Source organism: Neopsephotus bourkii, unplaced genomic scaffold, assembly GCF_033783945.1.
Source record: "Neopsephotus bourkii isolate Nb327-2 ecotype Australia unplaced genomic scaffold, CSIRO-AGI_Nbou_v1 NB_1778, whole genome shotgun sequence".
Classification (NCBI taxonomy): domain Eukaryota; kingdom Metazoa; phylum Chordata; class Aves; order Psittaciformes; family Psittacidae; genus Neopsephotus; species Neopsephotus bourkii.
The window spans coordinates 930,025-948,042 of NW_026902252.1; the positions used below are offsets into that span (position 1 = coordinate 930,025).

An 18,018-nucleotide genomic window follows, 5' to 3' on the forward strand; every position below is an offset into this window, starting at 1 on the left:
TGGGATCAAAACAGTGGGATGTTGTCAGTGAGTTTCTGCTCTGCATCACACTGGTCCTGGAGGAGGAGATGCAGCTGGGCCGTGCTGCGGGCAGGCAGCAGATGCAGAGCAGCTCATGTCTGAACATTCCTTGCTTCAACCTTGAAGTTCCATCTGGTTTAAGGCAGGGAGCAGGTCAGGTTGTGGAGCTGGGGTTGCTCTGACACTTAGCAGTGCTGGTGGGGCCTCTCCTGCCGCTGAGATGTTGGTCCCTGCAAAGGTTTGGGCAGCAGCATTTGTTTGGAGATCAAACATGTGGGGCACAGCGAGGACTTTTGGAGGACTCAAACTGATGTTCCAGGTTCAAAATTCAATTTATAGCTGTTTGGAACAAACCCCAAGAAGTGTTTTCATGATTGCCATAGAACCATCATAGAATCAAGAGCGGTTTGGGTTGGAAGGGACCTTAAAGCTCATCCAGTTCCAGCCCCCTGCCCACAGCCCTCTGTCTGAAGCCCCTCTCCAGGTTTCTTGTAGCCCCTTTAGGCACTGGAGCTGCTCTAAGGTCTCCCCTTAAGCCCAGCACATGGGGAGGGTTCTGGCTGCCAACCAAATGCAGTATCCACCAGTGTCCACAATCACGTTCACGTGTGAGGTCTGTGTTCCTGGTGTGTGTGTGAGAAAATCAATCAATTCATGGAATCATAGAACCATAGAATAGACAGGGTTGGAAAGGACCTTAAGATCATCCAGTTCCAACCCCACTGCCATGGGCAGGGACACCTCACACTAAACCATGGCACCCAAGGCTCTGTTCAGCCTGGCCTTGAACACTGCCAGGGATGGAGCATTCACAACCTCCCTGGGCAACCCATTCCAGTGCCTCACCACCCTCACAGTAGAAAACTTCTTCTTTATATCCAATCTGAACATCCCCTGTTTCGTTTTGAACCCATTATCCCTTGTCCTGTCACTGCAGTCCATAATGAAGAGTCCCTCCCCAGCATCCCTGTAGCCCCCCTTCAGATGCTGGAAAGCTGCTCTGAGGTCTCTCAATTGGGCTGCTCTCATTTTCCAAGAGGCTTTGACATACAAAGTGGAAACAGAAAGGTGAAGTCTGAATATGGCGTTGAGTGGAAAACGTCTCAGCAGGTTAAGCATGGCTTCTGTGTGACAGCAGGCATCGGGTGTTGCACAGGGATGCGCTGGGCCTAAGGCCACAAGGTGTTAGCTAAGTCAGGAAGCTTTTCCCTTTTAAATACCTGCATCCTCTTGTGTTATTCCACAAGTAAAACACATTCTGGCTTGTTTGTTTCTGGCATGAAGTCTTTACCCACTTCCCTTCCCCTCTGTGTTCCCACAATACCTTTCCAATTTCAGAAAGCAACTGCAATTTGCCTTTAAATAACCTGGCAGCAGCTCTTCAGAGCTTCACGTCTCGGTGGCAGCCCCTTTTAGCAGCGCTGCTGGTGGGAGGCTGCGGGAAGGAGTCGCTGGTTGCAGGGAGGCAAACACGGCAACAATCACGGCCCCATTCCTGCCTGCTTTGCAGAACGGGCTCTGCCATTGTCCAGCAGAGCTCTGCTGACCAGCGGGTTTGTCTGGCTGCATGCAGAGGGCTCGGTGTGGTTTTTTCCCTTACTCTTCACAAACATAGAGGTGGGGGAGTCTCTCGACAGGACCAAGGTTTTGTAGATGGTTCAGCAATCTGCTTGCTTCCAGTTCCTGTATTTGACATCTGAACCGCACTGTGCTCCTCCTTTGGGAAACCTTGATGGATCCTAGCCGCCTGGTTGGATGTGAGTGACCCAGTGATGTGTGTGTGTTTGCCTGAGTGTGGGAGCTGATGGGCACCCAGCACCCAGCCTTCCCTGGGACCTGTCTTTCCTTAACGTGGTGTGTTGCAGGATTCCCCGGGGTCCTGTGCAGCAGCCCCTCGAGGACCGGATCTTCACTCCGACCGTCTCCGCTGTGTACAGCACTGTGAGTATCTGCTGGTGCCAGGAGCCTGTTCTCCAGGCATAAGGAAATGGGAGATTCCTTTCAAACCCAACACCATTAAACTATTGCAATTACCATTTGTAAATCACAATTCACAATCGAAAACACCCCACAACATTGGGTTTTGCCTCCTGAAATAAGTGATGCTGGATGAAGACCCTTTCTGTCACATGTAAGTAGGAAAAGAAGAAAGCCTGGGGACTTCCATATCCAATCCTTTTTTTGTTGGGTGTCTGTAGTTTTATTTAGCATGTGGTTTCCGAACAGAGTTTCACCTGAGTGGGAATGTTCCTGGCCATGGTTTCAGGCTGTTGACTCTGCCCCTTTCCTGCCTCCTGCATCTCAAAGACTGCCTTGTTGTGCTTTAGTCCTGCACGTTTCTAAGGGTTCCTTATCGGAAAAGCAATCAAGGAAGATTGGTTTTTCAGGTGAAACATTCCATTACCCAGAGGAAAAGATGGTTTGGTTGTAGGTTGGGTATTTGGGATAGGAGCTTTCGGCTCCCTGTCCTTTGTGTTTGTAATTCTTGAAGAAACTTAGCTGAGAAACGTGATGAAGTTTATTTGTGAACGTTTGATCCTGGTTTCCTTTTATTCCTTTCTTTTTTTTTTCCATGGCAGTAGCTGGAAGCCCAGTGTTATTTATGAGCTTTGCTAAATCAGCACAGCCCTGGGAAAGGAATATTTTGCTTTTCTGGTGGGATAGCACAAATATTTTTAATGGCAAAACCCCGCTTTTAAGCTGCTCTTTTTAATTATTGGGAAAACAGGAAGCAAAGCTGTAGATGGGAGAAATTAGCTGTATTTTATGCAGTGACATAAGCTGCTTATAGAAAAACATAAGCTGCCGTATGAGGTTTTCTCCTTCCCCCTGTTTGCATGAATAGCTAGTGGTGGGGTTGTCAGCTCTGTGTGTGGAGTCTGGGTCTGGAGCATCTTCAGCCCCTTCCTGTTTTGGGTTGTAGGAAGAGCTTTGTGATCCCCTTTTCCACCACAGACACTGCTGGCATAGGATGCAGAGCCGGGCTTTGCACAGGATTAAGTGCCAACGTGCTGTCCAGTGCCCCTGGGTCCAGAAAAGGCAGAGACTTGGGTGATAGTTGGATACCAGGAGCAGGAAGATAGTTGGATAGTAGGAGCAGCAAGCCTCAGGCTTGAGCATGGATGCTGTGGTGGGCAGGAGGCAGCGGGTTTCCATCCAGGTGAGTCAAAGGGTTGGGGTACAACGCTGATGAGGGTTTAGCACTTTGAGCTTTGTGGCATTGACAGCAGTTGGATTGCCAGGCTCGAGGTGTGCACTGGTTGCTGGGGTGGTTTTTTTGCTCCCTCTGTCCTCAGCACCATGCTGCATACGTCTGCGTGGGTATGCATATGTATGTATGCAAAAAGCAAACCCAAAGGAACACAAATGTACAAACAGTTACAATAAATAATTCAGTTTATCCTTTATATACCCCATAAAACACTTAAACCCCACTTTAAATACATCTGAATTGCTTTGGGGGGGAAGAAGAAGGTTCTTTTTTATCAATTCTTTCATCCAAAGATATAATTCAGATGCCTGTGGGGAAAATATGACTGTGAAAATTTAAATGAATGTAAAATATAAAAGTAACTGTGAAGAATGACCTAAAATAGGGTTTGAGTGTGGAAAAATACCACTCCTTGATGTGGGACCGGAATAGAAGCCAGGGCTGGAGTAGCTCAGTTCTGGGCTTGAAGAAAACACAAGTTTGAAAGAAAATGTCATGGTTTAGAGAAAGGAGAGAAATTTCTCAGCTCGGTTCCTTCTGAGCTTCTATTTGAAGCCTTTGGCAGATGGCGAATGTAGAGGAAGTCCTTGCTCAGATGAGTTCGGGTGGAGGAGGCACGTGATGGAGGTCCTTGACAAATTCATTCATCGCAGGTCTCTCTGCTTTATTCCACGAGGAGCAGCGTTGTGTGCTTCAGTTCTGGGTTTGCAACGAAGAGGTTGTGTTTAGTGTCTGATGTATTTTGTCTACACATGACAAAACTCACACCATCACGGGTATGGCAGAGCACCATTGGCAGCACGGGGCTCTGCTCTTCCACTACCACCCTGCACTAGCAGTCATCCTGTGTGGGCTCCTGCACGGGGCAGGTTTCAAACACGTGTGTTCCGGTGGAGGATGGCTGGTCTGGGAGGAGGTCTGAGGTCTGGTACCAGCTCATGGTGACTCTGAGTTGCTGTGGTGGTTTCCCTGGAGGTTATAGTGTGTGTGGGGTGGGAGGATGAATCATTCAGGTGTCACAGTTACAGAATGGTTTGGGTTGGAAGGGACCTTAAAGCTCCTTCAGCTCCAACCTCTGCTACAGGCAGGGACCCCTTCCACTGGAGCAGCTTGCTCCAAGCCCCTGTGTCCAACGTGGCCTTGAGCACTGCCAGGGATGGGGCAGCCACAGCTTCTCTGGGCACCCTGTGCCAGCGCCTCAGCACCCTCACAGGGAAGAGCTTCTGCCTAAGAGCTCAGCTCAGTCTCCCCTCGGGCAGGTTCAAGCCATTCCCCTTGGCCTGTCCCTACAGGCCCTTGTCCCAAGCCCCTCTCCAGCTTTCCTGCAGCCCCTTTAGGCACTGGAGCTGCTCTCAGGTCTCCCCTTCAGGAGCCTTCTCTTCTCCAGGCTGCCCCAGCCCAGCTCTCTCAGCCTGGCTCCAGAGCAGAGCTGCTCCAGCCCTCGCAGCATCTCCATGGCCTCCTCTGGCCTCGCTCCAACAGCTCCACAGCCTTCCCCTGTTTGGGGGTCATGGGCAGCCCACAGCTGAAACCACTATTTTTAGTGAGGTAAAGATGAAAAGTAACTTGGTTATCTTTTCCATGCCTTTCCACGTGTGTTATCAGGACATCAGTTGCACATTCCTGAGCTCTTTTTTTCCAGAATTACATGCTGCTTGCCAAAAACGGGAATGGAAAATCATGTGGCTTTCACTGTGAGCCCCGGTAATCTCCCCCGAAACAAAAGCAGAGGAACCCGTTCCCCTGTTGGTCAGAGATGGGAGGTGAGGAAGTGGCACAGTGTGGTTTGGCAGGTGAAATCAGGTTTGGCTGAGCACGTGGAGGTGCTCAGAATTCCTCCCAAGACTTCGTAGAACCTCTTTGTCAATGAAACCGTGCTGGTGTTAAAACCAAACCCACCGAACCTCAGTGTCTGTCATCTTCATTCATTTTATATAGAATACTGTAGAAAATGCTGATACCTGGTACGTTGTTGGAGTCTGTTTTATAATAAATAAACCCATTAGAATTATTTTAAAGCAAATCTCAGCTGGAAAGAGCTGTTACAATGAACTGATGTTGTGATCATTTCCCCTCATCAGCAATGGAGAACGCTGTATCGTGAGAGCTGTGTTCGGACATAGAATCACAGAATGGTTTGGGTTGGAAGGGACCTTAAAGCTCATCCAGTTCCAGCCCCCTGCCATGGGCAGTGAAGATTTGGGTTTGGTCCTGTAGAGCAGCTGCTTGAGTGGTGTTCCCTAATTCTTCATACTGCAAGACCTTAAGGCAATGCTCGTACATCTGCTGTCAGATCCCAAACCTGTGGAGTCTGGAACAGGGAATGAGAATGAAGTTTGGGATCTCTTGTTAAATATTTCAGAGAAGTAAATGCAAAGACCTGTTTGCCTTGGGTTAGAGGGAAAGACCTTGGCTCCTGACACATAGGGAACTGCACCAAAGGTGACCTCAGATACCCCGGGCCACCATGTGTGCCTGCACACAGAGTAGTGGGGGCTGGTTTCTACTGGACCTGAAGTGCCTGTGGAGGGATGCTCAGAAGCAGATGTGTGCTCTTCAAGGTCAGCACAAGGTGTGAGCTGGGAATCAGATATAAACCATGGCTGGGTAACACACATCCACTCCTCACACCTTTGGGGCAGATGATGGTGGAGGGTCATAACTGTCATGGTAACGTGATCTCAAGTGCTGCAGCTTGGACCAGAAATACTTTGGGATATACTTTTAAGAGCTAAGGGACAGCATTGACTCCTGGATTAGGGTTTAGTGCTATGTGGGGTGCCCGTTTGGAGAGAAGTGCTTGCAGGTTGGTTGGGTGCAGTCTTGAGCGGAGTTTCTGTAGCATGGCTAACTCTGTGTTAACTCATGGTGTTAACTCTGATCTCACCATGTCCCTTTGGAGAAGGTACCACCCCCTGTCAGGTTGCCCAACTCATTAGTAAAGAAGGTGATGGGAAGGTGAGGTATTGAAGACCTTTTTTGCCCCAAATTGTCAGTGACTAAGCTTGACTCCATCATTCCCTTCTTTGGGTGTCCATTGGGTTGCTTTGCTGCAGCAGGATGCTACGCCTTGATGCCTCCTGGTAGCTTCAAACCCAGCAGAGGTACTGTGATTCGCCTTTATGTCCTTTAAAGAGATCTTCCTACAGTGAAGAGAATCCTGTAGAAAAGAGATTAGGGAGGATTAGCTCCAGCCACCCTGTGCTTCAAGGAAGGATCTGGGTCAGGAGGCCAACTGGTGCCCCTGTCTGGCTGTGGTGGAGGCTGCAGAGTATGCAAGGGATGCTCATGTCCTCAGTGCTGCTCTGAAGCTGTTTGTGCCAGCACAAGTGAACTCATTGAATGCTGGTAGGGAACAGGTTCCATCCAGGTCTGAGCCCTTCTTGAAGGGGGCTTTGTTTAAGGAAAGGACAGATCTCAGTGATGAACTGTTAATGGCAATCTGTTGTTGTATCATAGAACCCCAGCCTGGTTTGGGTTGGAAGGGACCTTAAAGCTCCTCCAGCTCCAATGGATGATGCCACAGGCAGGGACCCCTTCCACTGGAGCAGCTTGCTCCAAGCCCCTGTGTCCAACCTGGCCTTGAGCACTGCCAGGGATGGGGCAGCCACAGCTTCTCTGGGCACCCTGTGCCAGCGCCTCAGCACCCTCACAGGGAAGAGCTTCTGCCTAAGAGCTCAGCTCAGTCTCCCCTCTATCAGGTTAAAGCCATCCCCTTACTAATAAAAGCCATTTAAAACCATTCTGCCACTTGTCTGCTACATTGCACCAGGGTGTCTTGTGGAGCATCATTCATGGTGCTGCACAGCTTTCCTTTCAGTTTGGCTTCCAGATTCCATACCCAGTTCAGAGCAGTGTTCCTTAGGGTTTTCTATTAACCTCCAGCATAGGTTATGTGCATGTTTTAATTTCTGAAGAGCACTCTTGAACGCTCACACTAACCTGGGATATTATTAGTGCCCCTGTCCCTCTTGTCAGGCATTGGTGTGGACTTGATGCTGTTGGAGATTGGAGGCTTTTGGGTGGCTCTGGCCTTTGCTGGAATACTGTGTGCATTTGTAGGTGTAGGGAGGTAAAACTGGCAGTGTTTGAAGTACCACAGGTACTGCAGATAACCTCTTTTTCTCTATAAGAGGCGATACATCTTGGTGATGTGAACACTCACAGGCTCCTGATGGGGCTCTTTACGGTGATACCCTCGTCTTTTGTGTTGCCTTCACTTTCTTCTGCCCATCTTAACTGCGGGTGTTGATGTCCATCACGATCTACAGTCACTTCAAAGCACTGAGCGCTGCCTCGGTGATGTGACAGGTCTGTCAGGCTTGTCTTAGCAGTCACATGAGAGAGACTTGGGTTTTCTTGGGGATGGGAGATGGGAAGTTCTATCACATCTCTCTAGCAGTGGCTTCAATTCAAGCTGAATGAGGCTGTGTGCGCACACACCTGCTAATCCAGATCAGCCAAACAAGGGAGCTGATTCCCCCCATGGGGAAGGCTGCAGTCGGGGGCGGAGGGTGAGGTTCTGCGGCTTGACCCACCCTCCTCTCTAATGAGCACAAGGCTGCTGTAAATCTTCCTGCAGTGAACAACCCTGGTCCATGTCCAAGGCTCCAGAAATTCCCGGTTGGGGTTCTTGGGGCCGGGGCAGCTGTTTTAGTGCTTTAGGTAATGCAGCGACAGGCGTCGGTACTTGGGATGCCATAAAATGGCTTGGAAAAAGCATTTAGTGGTGAACTCGGTGACTCTTGCTCTCATACTTTGCTCTCTTGGAGCTCGGTGCTAAATAGGCCATTAAAGATCAAGGGCCAGGAATTGCCTCCTGCCTTCTGTACCTTTTGTACCTATAATTTTTTACTATAGCGACTGTATAAAGTGTATTTAAAGCACTTCCATCATGGAGATAGCACAGTGGAGCAAGGATATGTGCCATGAGTGTATTTTACAGCATTTTGTTGGATGTGTTTTCATTAGTACTTCGTTATAGATGCTGAGAAAGGAGAAAAATGTATGCAGGAATTGCTCTGGAATTTTATTCTTTGCTTGTAGAAATCCCTTTGGATAACAGGGCCTCTATGTTGTCTTTTTTTTCCTTCTTGGAGTGGAATAGGCAGCTTTGCCCCTTACTTTGTTGGGTCACTGGTAATGTGTATCCCTTTGCAAAATCACCGTATTGTTTGATATGGCCTATAATGGAAGGATCAGGGGATCCCAGGCCCGAAGTCAATGGGCTATTGCAAAGCACAACCACATCACAACCACATCCAGTTCCTACACGTTCCCACCTCTGACTCCAGTTGGAGCTCTTTATTTTGTGATCCTTCCCTATTTTCCTGCATCATATAGTTACCTAACTTGTACAGCGTTTCACTTAGATAAATATAGGTATTATTTTATATATATTTATATAAAAAGATGCTGCTAGCTGCTTTCTTAAGAAGAAGATGACACTATCTATACAGATTGGATTACTAATACTATATTTTACTAACAGTTTATCTCCACACAGGTAACACAAGTAGCAAGACAGCCGGGTCCTTCTGCCCCATCCCCTTACACTGCACATGAAATAAATAAGGGACACCCCAATCTTGCTGCAACGCCACCGGGACATGCATCGTCCCCTGGGCTTTCACAGGTAAGACCTGGCACTGGAGCAGAGCGTTCCCAGCCGCCCTCTTTTCCCCTTGGCTGATGCTCGGCTTTGCTGCTCAGACATCAGCGTAGATGTCTGTGACCAGTGTAGAAACCCTGAGTAGTGAAGAGTGTCTTTCTGCAGCTCGAGCCTTGCAGTGCCTTACAGGTAGCTCTCAGGTTTATTAAGCATCAGTTCATTGTTGAGTCTGCAGCAGAAACTAAAAGCAACGTGAATAACTGCAGGAAGTACTCACTGATGAGGAATGTGCGTTGTTGTTGGGCATGGTCTGACTTCTATTTTAAACACCACAGAGGTGCCCAGTGTCCTCTGTTAGGGATTTTTCCATCTCAAGTGTGCTGTGCGGGAGGCTGTGATGCTGTACTTGGGAGAAGTGGGACAGTAAATGAGTTACAAAACGGGGTGCTAATAAAAGAAATGAGACAAAGGACTGATTACAAAAAAAAAGGAGATAAATAGGAGTTATAATAAGAATGGAGAAGTAACATCTAGTGAGATCTGTGGAGTAAATTGGTCCTTTTGTAGTCTGTATTAGATGAATATTCACCAGGGTTCATGTGAGAGTGGAGAATCTTATCATGAGGGCAAAAGAGACAAGGAATGGGGTGCAGAAAGAGGGGAGGTGAAGATCTAGGATTGGGGAAAGTGAGATAAAAGCTCTGAGGTTTGAGATAGAGGAAAGCCTTATGTTTAATTTATCTTGCTCAAATGAATGAGGTAGGAAGGTGTGAGTAGGTTGGCTGTTCAGATGTGTGCTTTCATTAGGTGGGGTGCAGGATGATGGGTTGGGAGCAGCGAGGTGCTGGTGAGGGCCTTGAGTGTGCTGAGCACTGGGAGAAGGCAGCTCCGTTCCTCCTGCAGCCTCTTGGCTTTGGATGAAACATTAAACTGCAGCTGACCTTTTGGACTAGGGGATGTGTGAAAACAAACCAGGTCATGTAAGGAACATTCATCTTAATATTGCACATCCTACGTAAAACTTGGTGGGAAAGCTGGAGACTTGTGGTGCTCTTTGAAAAGGTGCAAACGCTCATCCCTTATGGACTGGGAAGTCAGAGGCTGAAGTATCTCTTCAGGAGCATAAGTAGCTTGTGGGCATTAGCGGTGTCAGAGCCCTTTCTTGCACTCTTGACACGTGGCTGGTGGAAATACAGCCTCTGGTTTGGAGGCTGAGCCTCACCTAACAGAGGGAGAAGGCAGCAGGGCTGCAGAGCAGACCCCAAAAGCTTGTCTGGCTTGGGTCATGCAGCAAGAAATTCATTCCTGGTGCAGCAGAGGGAAGCTAATCCTGGGGCAGATAAGAGGGCAAGGAGGAGAACATTCTAGGCAGCCTCTTTAAAAACTCCTCTAATCAAGGGTTATTTCTTCCCTTAATACTTTCCTGTTGAGTCAGTGCATACGTAGGGAGCGGGCCCCATGCCAAACCTCCGCTCCAGCCAGCGGGAAAACGCTCCTTTCCTGTTCTGCTGCCTCTGAGCTCTTGGAAATGAGCTTCGATTGTGTCATTCTGATGCTGCTCCTAGGAGAGGGTTGACCTTACGTCCTCCATGTCAGCTGAGGATCCTTGAGAGCTCCAGGAGGATGTTTGTCCTCTGACAGTATGGAGCTGGCTCTTGTGTGCTTGGTTATAGGGCAGGGGAAGCGTTGGCTGTTGTGCACTTCTGGTGCTATAGAGAAGTGTGGTCTGGGGAGCTTTGCCTAGGTGATGCCTACAGAGCTGGGGTTTGGTAGCAAAGCAGAAAGAATGGTTTCTGTTCATTTACAGCACTTGTTTGGCTCTGACCAGGTGTCTTCATTGCTGAGCCATCCCATAGAATCCCAGAGAGGTTTGTGCTGGAAGGGACCTTAAAGCTCCTCCAGCTCCAACCCCTGCCACAGGCAGGGACCCCTTCCACTGGAGCAGCTTGCTCCAAGCCCCTGTGTCCAACCTGGCCTTGAGCACTGCCAGGGATGGGGCAGCCACAGCTTCTCTGGGCACCCTGTGCCAGCGCCTCAGCACCCTCACAGGGAAGAGCTTCTGCCTAAGAGCTCAGCTCAGTCTCCCCTCGGGGAGGTTCAAGCCATTCCCCTTGGCCTGTCCCTACAGGCCCTTGTCCCAAGCCCCTCTCCAGCTTTCCTGCAGCCCCTTTAGGCACTGGAGCTGCTCTCAGGTCTCCCCTTCAGGAGCCTTCTCTTCTCCAGGCTGCCCCAGCCCAGCTCTCTCAGCCTGGCTCCAGAGCAGAGCTGCTCCAGCCCTCGCAGCATCTCCATGGCCTCCTCTGGCCTCGCTCCAGCAGCTCCAGGTCCCTCTTGTGCTGCTGCCCCAGAGCTGGATCAGGGCTGCAGGGGGGTCTCCCCAGAGCACAGCAGAGGGGCAGGATCCCCTCCCTGAGCTGCTGCTCACGCTCTGGGGGTGCAGCCCAGCACACGGGGGGGTTCTGGGCTCAAGCGCTCACTGAAGCTGGGTCATGGGGAGCTTCCCACTGACCAGCACCCCCAGGTCCTTCTCCTCAGACTGCTCCATCCAATCTCCCGCAGTCTGTGTTTGTGCTTGAGATTGCCCCAGCCCATGTGCAGGACCTTGCACTCGTCTTTGTTGAATCCCTCAACCTTGCAGCTGGAGGTGACCATGAAAAATCACATTGGAAATGTCTACACCTGGGACTCTTCCAGCACTGAGGCTTTAAAAGGGTTCGAGGCTTTCGACATCAGCAGTTAGAGGATAACCTGTAGAACCCAGAGAACTTTTTCTGTACCCCTGAATGGGTTTGGGTGAATTCAAAGTCTGGATATTCTTGTGTATGGCAGCATCAGGTGTTGGGGTCAGTGTTACGTGATGGTAAGGAACTCCCAGTTGAGCAGAGGGTCAGGTGAAAGCATTACCTTTTCATTGCACCTACCCCTTGTCTCCTGTGGTTTCAGCTAATACCCTCTTGTGCTTGTGTTAAGGAGTGAGGGGAGTGGAAGTTTCCTATCTCCAGAGCACTTTCTGTCATGATTTCATTGATGTGCTTGCTTTGAGGTAAACACTCCAAATCCTTTAAATCTCTCATCACTTGAAAGTTCTCCCATGTGGCTGTTTCATTTGTCTGATTCTTGGGCTCCTTCAATGCTGCTGTGTCCCTTTTAAGACACAGGGACCCGGTGTGGTGTCCTGATGGATGGTTCATTACTGATTCCTTCAGCAGCAATATCCCGCTTGCATAGGCTGCTCTGTACCTGAACACCCCATGCTGATGACTGGACATTGAACAAAGGTTGTCTTTGTGGTTGTCCCATTGTGCCTGATGTTGTGGGGGATGCTTGTGCACGGTCAGAGGTGTGTGTGTGTGCTCTGGATTTGACAGAGTAATTAAAAAGCTAAAGAAGAGACCACTTCATTTGAATGAGAATCCGATTAAGAGGTCATTGATTTCTCCATCAGAACTGTGATTTAATGAGTACTCATCAAACCAAGTCTTTCTGAGGTAGGGAGTGCTGTTCAGGCAGTAGTGAATGAACATATTTACGTGTGGTTCTGAGCTCCGGGTATCATTCAGGCCTGAAAATCATTTTGCTGGTGATAGAATATGTGTTGCTTGCTTGTGTTCACACATCACTGAGGGCTGTCAGTGCAGGGCTCAGCAGAGAGGTCAGTGCCGTGCTTTTCTCTAGTGGGCATCTCAGCATCCCTCCTCCTGGGGCTCAGAGCCACTTACCAGATTCCTTAAGTGGGGATGTTGCAGGAGCTGTGCCGGAGGTGAGCAGAGCGTTAGTAAGTGCTGAGCTGGCTGCTCAGAGCTGCCTGTTCCTGTAAGGCTGGTGCCTGGGCTCAGGAGGTACCTTGGAACACTGGAAAGGATAAAAGGATCTGCTGACCCTTGGACACACTCCGGGCACTGGGAGCTGCAGCACTTGATAGGTCTGCAAAGTTGTGCATGACAAGATTTTGTCCAGTACCTAAAGGGGCTCCAGGAAAGCTGGAGAGGGGCTTGGGACAAGGGCCTGTAGGGACAGGCCAAAGGGAATGGCTTGAAGCTGCCCGAGGGGAGACTGAGCTGAGCTCTTAGGCAGAAGCTCTTCCCTGTGAGGGTGCTGAGGCACTGGCACAGGGTGCCCAGAGAAGCTGTGGCTGCCCCATCCCTGGCAGTGCTCAAGGCCAGGTTGGACACAGGGGCTTGGAGCAAGCTGCTCCAGTGGAAGGGGTCCCTGCCTGTGGCAGGGGTTGGGGCTGGATGGGCTTTAAGGTCCCTTCCAACCCAAACCAGGCTGGGATTCTGTGGTTCTACAACAGAATGGTCTGTAAGAAAGGTCTTGGGAAGCACTGGTCAGGAGGTGTACAGGATATTTAGCGTCTCCTGTGCAAAGACAAGCAGGTGCAGAGGTAGCTTGTAGCTTTGTAGCTGGTTTTCCTTTACCATTATTTAAGTAAGCAGCAGCAGAGGGTCCTGCGGGGCTGTGGTTTGGTGCCTCTTTCACTTTTTCTTCTACCTTTTCCATCTGACGGACCCAAAACAAGAGAAAGGCTTTTCCTGTTCCTCCAAAGTCTTCCATAATGTCTGGCCTCTGGCACTTTGCTGCCCTTCAGACTTAGGTTCTGTGGTGAAACGAGAAGAGCTCGGCAGCGATGTGAAGCCATCCTATCCCTGTCTCCACAGCAAGACACAGCATTTGTGCTTCCCAAATTCCAGGGCTTTGAAATCATCCTGCTGCTCTCAGGAATGTGGTGAACTCCGCCGGCACTGGGGAATGCACAGCACATGTTGCTGCAGTGATGTTATGGCCAGATGTGGCCCCATGGATATAAAATTCCATATTCCAGTTGTTCTTTGTGTGGAAGGGCTCCTCGTACTGACTGGGATTGGGGGAACGTGTCTCCTCTGCCCCCTCTCTCAGCTTGGAGGCTTCAGGAGTGTCTGGTTTGAGACAGTTCACTCTCTTATTGTACAGCGGAAAGGAGAAGCCATTGAAAAAGGAGGAGAGAAGTTTCTCCTTGGGCATGGCTATCAGAGCAAGGTGCCCTGACATCAGGTAGGGATGGATTCACAGTGTTCTGGGTACCACAGGCTCGCATCCTGTGACGGGTGTGAGCCAGCCCAGTGCAAGTACTGCAGGCGAGGAGCCTTCACCCAGGAGTTAACGCAGAGCAGCTGAAGTGCTGTAAATCTGCCCCGCTCCGGGTTGATGTTCCAGTAATTTATGGAGTATCCGTGTTAGGATGGGAATAACGGGAAAGTGGAGCTGTGCCAAAGCAGCGCGGCTGGGGCTTGGAGGGGAGCAGCGGCAAAGTGCTTCCCGCTGTGCGTGAATGGGAGCAGAGGAGAGGGCTCCTCCATTTGTAGCTCAGGCCATCAGGAGAAGATGATTTCATCCCTCCTCGTGGCTTAGGAGTGTCTTGAAGGATCCCAAGGAACAAGTGCTGCGGGTTCTGGCGCCTGGGGTGAAGCAACACAAGAGGGGAATGACTTGGAAAAGACTCTTGGCTTTCTCCACCTCAGCTTTCAAACCACAGGCTCTGATGTGCGTGCTGAGGGATTCCTTCAGCCCGGGACCACAGCTTGGAAGCTCTGACCAGCTGCTCTTGGATCAAATGGCCAGGAATTTCCTTTGCAGTCAGGGAGAGCTTTAGCTCTCCTTAGGAACACCCTGCACGCTGTGGGTGCTTCATGCCCACAGCTGCCTCTTGAGCATCCAGAGGAACCTCTGACATCTATTGAGACCTTGCCCTGAAGCTGTTGCACATATTCACAGTGGTGTTTAATGATGCCTTACCTGCTTCTAGCAGGGTCCAGACAGCACCCGCAGAGAACAGAAGTGCAGGAGAGCTGAATGCTCTTGGTGTACAGAGACCTTGACTTGTAGGTGGCTGATGGAAACCTGAAGCAGATTGTACAAGCTGGAACTTGTTGCCATCTGGTCCTTTGCCTGAACTGAAAAGAGTTTTGTGGTCTCATTCTGGTCCTCAGAAATGTCACCATCGCTAAATCAGCGTTTGTAATAGCAGTGAGACATTCCTGAGTGCGGTAAGGTCTGGGAATGTGTGCCAGGAAGCGTGTCTGTGTGCCATCTGTGGCGGGTTTATAGGCTTTCCCCAAGCCCCCCTTTTATTATCTTGGAGCCTTTCTATGAGAGCTGGAATCCTGTTACAGCCACGATGTTTATTCACTACTTCCCTCCCATCACTTTTAGCCCAGTTTAGGTTTTAGATGCTTTTAATGAGCTGATGTTTATTAATGGATGGGAGGGAAGGAGGAATGAAGGAAGGGGAGGAGGAGTGTTACTCAATCATAACCTCACCCCATCATGTCTTCGGATACCCCAGGTGCCCTGGTACATAGCAAGTGTTATGGTAGCTGCTCACTGCCTCATGTTGGAGGTAGCTGCCTTCTGTGTTCTCTTGCCTGTGAACTGCGTGTTGCACTCATCTTCCCTCAGATGCAGCTATTGATAGAACCATAGAATCAGGGAATGGTTTGGGCTGAAGGGACCTTAAAGCTCCTCCAGCTCCAACCCCTGCCACGGGCAGGGACCCCTTCCACTGGAGCAGCTTGCTCCAAGCCCCTGTGTCCAACCTGGCCTTGAGCACTGCCAGGGATGGGGCAGCCACAGCTTCTCTGGGCACCCTGTGCCAGCGCCTCAGCACCCTCACAGGGAAGAGCTTCTGCCTAAGAGCTCAGCTCAGTCTCCCCTCGGGCAGGTTCAAGCCATTCCCCTTGGCCTGTCCCTACAGGCCCTTGCCCAAAGCCCCTCTCCAGGTTTTAAGTCGTCCCATTTAGATTTTGGAAGGCTCTTGTAAGGTCTCCTATTCTCCATTAAAGGAGCCTGTGTGTGCTTTGCTGGGAAGGAGTGCTCTCTCCTAAGTCATGTAATAAACTTCAACAGCCCCTGGAGCACAAGGGGCTCCCTGATTCTGTCGTCTCCTTTGAACAAGTGCCTTGCCCATCACTTCCTTTGTTTTGAGACCATCTCATGTGAACACCTTGGCTGGAGTCAGCTCTAAGCTCCACTCTTCACCCAGAGAAAGCTTTTCCATACGGGAGCCTCCTTGGTTTATGCAAGGTGCAGTTATAGAAGATTTCATGCTGATTGAAAGCACACAGAGTCCTGCAGCCTGCAGAGCAGGAATGGTTCTCAGGGCATTAACACTCCTCTTTGTGGTCACAGAATGGAAGAGCACAGTCTCCTTGTGTCGGTGAAGAAACCGGGGCTGGACCAGGCAGGAGTTTACACATGCCCCTCTGGACCATGGGTTCCAGGCTCTTGGGTATCCTGGCCATACCAGATCATGAGGAAAAAGACAGTTGAAGCAGCTGCACTCTTGTCAGGGCTTTGTGGGCAAGAAACCTCCTTCCAGCCATGGGCACGAGTTTGTGTTTATGAGCAGGCAAGAACTTGACCTCTTACACTTCCCTTGGCCGTGGTTCTGTGCATCTGGGTCAGGCTGCTTCCCAACGCAGCCTTGCAGTGCAGCTCCCTGACTGTGAGCCTACAGGAGTGTGTGACTGCTGGTGGAGATGGGAAATGTGAGTTATTTAATAGCTGATAAATCCAGGAGAAGCGTAATCTTCTTGTGGCCTTTGTGTTAAAGACCTGCTGGAAGTGCAGCTGAACTCTCTGTGTTGTAATAGGATTAGTAGGGGTTTGATTGGGTTAATAACGTTGGGAATATTTGCTTGTGTCACATATTTCATTAGGTTTGATTCACTGCTGTGCTTTTTACCTCATTAGTTTAAATCTGGGTAAAGCTGTGCTGGAAGCGTAAAGCATGGCTGTGTCTTAGTGCCTTTGGGCTTCGGGGTGCTTTAGTGTGGGGATGCTCAACCGCATGGGTGGCTGCTGCTCTGGGCCTAAGAGCTGCAGAGGGGAGATCTGGGGTTGCAGAAAGGGGTAGCTGCCAAATAACTCTATTAACATCAACAGTTATTTAGCCTTGGAAGCAGCTGGCTTTCAAAAGGCGCAAGGTAGGTGGGATGTGGATTAGTGTTAATATTTGTGCACTGAAGGAGGACTAGGAACAGCCTGAAATTCTTTCCTTTCTACAAGGAAAGGAACGGAAGAAAAATCTGGTACAATTTTATCATATACACAGAACTCCAGAGTGGTTTGGGATGGAAGGGACCTTAAAGCTCCTCCAGCTCCACCCCCTGCCACGGGCAGGGACCCCTTCCACTGGAGCAGCTTGCTCCAAGCCCCTGTGTCCAACCTGGCCTTGAGCACTGCCAGGGATGGGGCAGCCACAGCTTCTCTGGGCACCCTGTGCCAGCGCCTCAGCACCCTCACAGGGAAGAGCTTCTGCCTAAGAGCTCAGCTCAGTCTCCCCTCGGGCAGGTTCAAGCCATTCCCCTTGGCCTGTCCGTACAGGCCCTTGTCCCAAGCCCCTCTCCAGCTTTCCTGCAGCCCCTTTAGGCACTGGAGCTGCTCTAAGGTCTCCCCTTCAGGAGCCTTCTCTTCTCCAGGCTGCCCCAGCCCAGCTCTCTCAGCCTGGCTCCAGAGCAGAGCTGCTCCAGCCCTCGCAGCATCTCCTTGCAAAGAAAAGATCAGCACAAACAGTGAGTCCAGTCAGGCCTGGCTCTGCCTGCAGACCCACCTGCAGTGCTGACACCACGTTGTGCAGGGGATTACTGCTTGCAGAGCTGTGTTTAATTCTTCTCCGTGCCATCCTGTGTGCCCAGTGCAGGAGGATAATGCGGTTTGTCTCCTTTAGCTCCAGCCTTGCTCAGAGTCATCCCTGCCTCATCCACCCTGGGGTACACGGAGTTACTCTGAGTAAGGAAGCTCTGCACAGTGGGTGTCTTGGCCACACAACACATTGGGTGCCTGATCTAGCACAAGGGTTTTCTTTGGGCTTGTGATACTGTTGTGAACCAAAAGCAGTTTTAAAATTGACAGTAACTTGTTTTTTTGGGGGGATTGAAGTGGCATTTTAATAGAGAACCAAAATCCTTAGTAGCTGGTATAAATTGTACACATCCCTTTCTTGAGGACTTCATGCATGTCTCCTCTTCTCACCATCACGTGGACTGTGCTTTCATTTGATGGTTTTCAACTTCACCACTCATTGAACTACATTTTTATTCAGAATCTCAGATGACAAAATAATTGGAGGCAACTTGCCATTTTCTTATGTTTAATATTTTCTGTTCTGCTATTCCTCCTGCAATAATACCTTCTGTTC

General features: G+C 50.0%; 1 protein-coding gene across 13 annotated transcripts in view; it reads left to right on the forward strand.

The window, feature by feature from the left end:
- The window catches only part of EIF4G3 (eukaryotic translation initiation factor 4 gamma 3), a 147,697-nt gene that overhangs the window by 41,049 nt on the left and 88,630 nt on the right, over positions 1–18,018 (forward strand). For 8 of the 13 annotated variants that reach the window (XR_009729446.1, XM_061379486.1, XM_061379488.1 and 5 more), the window contains exons 2-3: positions 1,887–1,962; positions 8,724–8,867. The gene's annotated coding sequence lies outside the window, so the exon portion shown is untranslated. The remainder of the gene's footprint in view (positions 1–1,886; positions 1,963–8,723; positions 8,868–18,018) is intronic. The other 5 variants (XM_061379496.1, XM_061379497.1, XM_061379499.1 and 2 more) reach the window with 2 other exon arrangements.